Raw genomic sequence first — 5040 nt, 5'->3', positions numbered from 1 at the left:
AATCACAGAGGATGTGACCCTGTTTCACAGAATAATTCAGGTTGGAAGGGACCTCAGTCCAACCTCCTGCTCAATGCAGGGACAACTATGAGGTCAGACCAGGTTGCTCAGCGCTTCACGCAGCTGTGTCTTGAAAGCCTCTGAGCATGGAGGCTGCACAGCCTCTCTGTCTAGCCTCTTCCATTGCTTGACTTGCCTCTTGGTGAAAAAGTGGGGTTTTTTATATCCAGCATGAACATCTCTTGTTTCAACTTATGTCCTTTGTCTCTCATCCTTCTACCACGCACCACTGTGAACAGCCTGGCTCCATCTTCTTGATAACTTCCTTGTGGGTAGTGGAATGCCCTTGATTCCCCCTGAAGCCATCTCTTCTCCAGGCTGAACAAGTCCAGTTCCCTCAGCCTCTCCTCACCAGACAAATGCTCAGCCCCAGGCCATCCTGGTGGTCCTCCACTGAACTCGCGTCCTTTTATTGATGCCTTTCTTGTATTGGGAGGGGTGGGTAAAACAGTATTATAAGTGCAGTCTAATGAAAGCTGGGTAAAGGAGGATGGTAACTTCCCTCAACCTACTGACTGTGCTCCTGTCAATACAGCCAAGGATGCTGTTAGCCGTCATCACTGCCAGGGCACAGCGCTGGCTCATGCTCAGCTTGCTGTCTGCCAAGACCCCCAGGGCCATTCCTGCAGAGCTGCTCCCCAGCCCCCAGCCTGTGTCACTGCAGGGGGAGTCTTCCTTCTCAAGCACAGGACGTTGCATTTATTCCTGTGGAATTTTGTAGGGTTCCTATTGACCCATTCCTCCAGCCTGTCTAGGTCCCTTTGAATGGCAGCCCTGCCCTCAGGTGTATCAGTTGCTCCCTCCAATTTGGTGTCATGTGCAAACTTCATAAATATGCACTCCATCACCTCCTCCAGGTCATTGTTGAACAGGATTGGTCCCAGGAGAGACCCCTGTAGTGCTCACCTTGTCACTGACCTCCTGCTAGGGTATGACCCATTAATCACTACCCTCTGAGCCTGACCATCCAAACATATTTTTTTTTTGCATCTATTTGTCCACCTATGCAGACCGTGAAGTCCTAATTTGGGCACGACAACATCGTGGAGGACAATGTGGAAAGGCCTCGCTAAAGTGACATCCAGTGCTCTCCCCTCCTCCACAAATCCAGTGATTTTATCTTGGAAGTCAAGGAGATCCATCAGGTATGATTTACCTGTTTGGTACTGTCTCTTCTCTGCTCTTTTCAAAAAGAAAGGCAATTCAGCATGCTTACTATCAAGAAGAACTTCATACCTTCTCACAAAGCTGTACATTTACCATTACAGAATTTAAAATATGCAGTGATTTATAAGTAAAATACAACTCAGAGTTCTAGAGAGGGCCACCAGCAGTGAAGCAATGACTAATGCCTGTAAGTAAGAGCGTGGCCTTGGCATGCTTAAGAACCAAGGAACCGTGGAAATCAGTAGCTACATACAGACTAATAAATTCAGCGCCTGAGCTGTTCATGTACCCTGGGACAGGACTGACTGCGCCGTTAGCACGTTCACTGGCACTGCTTGGCCTGGGCCAACTAAAACTCTTCCAAATAATTCCTGGCCACAATTTGGCAGCTGAAACATCCCAGGGACTGCTCCCTGTAGGCAATTTGCATGCAAACACCCCGGTTTAGGGTCCAGTTTACTAACATAAATGTGGGCTGTTCCAGGCCAACTGGCCCCTGAGCCCAGGATGTTCCTGGACACATTTAATCAGCTGTTATATACTGAGCCACTGCAAGTTTTTTCCCCAATTCAACTGGTTCAGATGTGACTCTGTCCTGATCAATGTGTGCCTCTTTCACCCGTGAAGATTTAAAAACTAAGAATCAGTTGCATAATATATCACTTTTTTTTTGAAGGCTCATGCTAATACAACCAAACCACTTCTTCTCCTGTGTGCATTTATGAAGGTGAAACCTACTCCGCAAATAATTTTCAAAGTAAGCTTGTACATCAGCTGGTGTGATACTGTTTTATCACAAGCCCAAATAAGCACCATCATGTAGCATTTCTTTCCTTATCTGAACAGTATCACTAAACTGATGACACCCGGGTCCATTCAGAGAGTTAAATTCCTCCCTCATGTATGAACATGACGTTTCCACAGTGCTAGAAAGTGTGAAATAATATGGTGAGAGAACTGGCTGCTAAGATAGAGAAAAGCGACTTTCTCCGGTGAGATTGGAGTGATTTTTCAGAGGCACAAGAGACACCCGATTCCCATTACGGATCAATGACAGTTAGCCATCTATCCCCACGCAGTGCCCTGCAAGCTCTAGAAAGGGGGATTCTGCACCCCTGCTAAGATAAAACTCCAAGTGGATGTGTCTAACGCAGGGCTTAGCAGGTTGCCCACCTCTGGGTGCGTTCATGTTTACATACTCACTGGTTCCTGCAGCTGACCGGGGCACAGTCATACACCGACATCCCAAGTATCTTCAGCAGATGAGTGCTCGTCCCCAGGAGGTAGAAGAGCAGGGAACAGCTTGGAGCTGAAGCCTACCTTTAGGAATAATTGAAGTATAATACCCAAGCTGGTGAGAGAAAGCCACAATGAGATCAGAGTTTTTGTATTGCATTACTTTTGTTGGTAGCTAAACGGTTCCACAGATGTGCTGAACCATGAAATGCATAAACACGCAAGAGGAAAGACATATTTTGTCAGTAAACTTTATGTAAATGTAGCACAAATATGAAAACATCAGTAATGGGATATGGCTTAAATGAAAACATGGTCAGTTTTCTGTGGACAAAACAGCTGGTTTGCTGTAATACGAGACTTTTGTATTAAATGAGTAGTTTTTAATTACACCAATGAAATTTCTCTTTTGACAGGACTGGTGAAATCTTTTCTGTACCAAGCCATGAGGAAGAGGAGAGAATTACTAGCTTTCAGTCAGAACTTGGTGTGCCACCAGGAGCTGTGCAGTGAAATTGTGGGGTGCAGAGATCCTCACGCCGCCCCTGCCCAGGAGAGGACCACCATGGGCAGCAGCAGAACCCAGCTGTGCCCACAGAGACACTGCATCCTGCGGGAATGGGCTTGGTTTTCTTCTCACTATTCACTTTCTCTGCTGGCTCACCCTACCAAAGCAATCAGGATCGCAATAAAAAAAACCTTCACGGCACTTCACTCCAGTGTAGATATGCCATAGGCCTACAAATTGGACTAGGCTGTTATCAGTCAAACACAGATCTCCTAAGTACGTAACACTTACTTCTGTCTGCATTCAAGAATGCCTGTCTCGTCAGCTTACCATGACGACTCACTGATTACGTTAATGAAACATGAGAGGGCTCCATCAGTTCATGAACAAGTAGGAAACAGGAACTGACTACGAAGACATTTTCCATCCATTTTTTTTGCAACAGATCAGTCAGGTTTGCATTATGGTGCCTGCTTCCATGACAGAAAGCTCGGACTGGGGAGCGTCTGTCTTCCAGGTTTTTAATCAGTCTCCTTATGATCCCAGATGTGCCAGGACAGCTGTTTTTGCAACCTTCATGATGGACAAAATCACATGTGTTGAGGGAGGACTGAGACTTCTCTTGAGTTTAGCTTTGTCAGAAAAGCTTTTGGGGCTGGACAAGATACTGATTTTATACTAAGGTAAATGGTTTTGTACAAAGATAGCAGTGGTTGCATCTATTCTCAGGAAACTAAGCACTCTCTGGGGTCTGTGACTCCCAGGTTGCAGCTCTCCTTCAGAGGGAGACTGCAGGATGAAGCACAAGGGGAAAGTTGATCAACTGGACACAGGACAGAAAAGAATCTCTCTCTTCATTAATGATGGTACAGCTTGCGGTCCGGTAAGGCAAAAGGCCAGAAGAGGAGCAGGATGCTGATCACCTTATTAACGTGGCCAAAAGGAAGCTTCAACTCAGTTATCCATAGATGTTCCCACACCCTTAATATAACAGCTATTTGTAAACAGAATATCCAGTTATACATACCCAAGAAAGATATCACCTACCCTGAATTTTATTTGTCTTTATATCTGCTGTACGTATTTTTGCTGGAGTTCCAACAGATTCATACTTCTGGCTGCTCAAAGCACACTGACTTTACTTTGCATTGGCAAAGTGTAGGCAAAAAAAACAAGCCTAGCTAAGAGCATCTAATTCTATTCCTTAAGTGTTGTCATGATACCATTTAAAATAACCTTTGTGAGTTTTTAAATTTGTGTATATGTATATACATTTGCTTATTTGCAAATACGTATAGAGAAATATGAGACAGAAGCTTCTTTGTCCTTCCATCAACTACAAAGGAAGTTTAGATGGTGAGATCATCTGTCAACATCTATCCCATAAATGTTTAAATATGGACAGATGAGAGTGTCATTGATTATCCGGCTCCTTTATTCTGTAGATTTGAGACTAGATGAATAGCAGTTTACCAGGAGAAGCATGAACCCAGGCAGTAAGCTGTCAGTTGCATCCAGTCAATGGAGAGCTGGAAAACTGTCTTTATGCTTAGTCAGGAAGCAGCAGGGAAGTTAGGGGTTGGTTTTGTTGGATGCAGCATCCTTCCCTTCCTATCCTGAACAGTTGTACGGCACTGTCACCCTTGTATAGGCTGTGCAAATTCTTTGTGTGCTTTGAGTTCTCTGAAGTTTTACAACTGTTGTATAAACAGCAATTAATGAAAAAAGGAGCACAAAAAAAAAGAACGTGCTCTAAAGCTCATAGAAGTCAGTGTGCAGGTACCAGTGACTTCAGAGGGCTCTGGATCAGGCCCTGTGCCTTTAATTCTGTTTGAAGTGAGAACATAAATCTGAAATGTTTTACAAAAGAAATAACTTCCTATGCCAATGTAACAAAACTTCTAACATGTGCCTGCTTGGGAAGTTCAACTCGGGAAAATGTCTTTGTGGGACAAAATTAACAACTTCTATCCCTGAATGAGATAAAACTGAACAGAAACTTCTTGTGGAAGACTTTCCAACTATTTATTAAAAGCATACAGAGCTGATATAATATTATTCTGCTCCAA

The sequence above is a fragment of the Ciconia boyciana genome, chromosome 1 (genome assembly GCF_034638445.1).
Source record: "Ciconia boyciana chromosome 1, ASM3463844v1, whole genome shotgun sequence".
NCBI lineage: Eukaryota > Metazoa > Chordata > Aves > Ciconiiformes > Ciconiidae > Ciconia > Ciconia boyciana.
Note: the sequence above shows the minus strand (reverse complement) of the source record.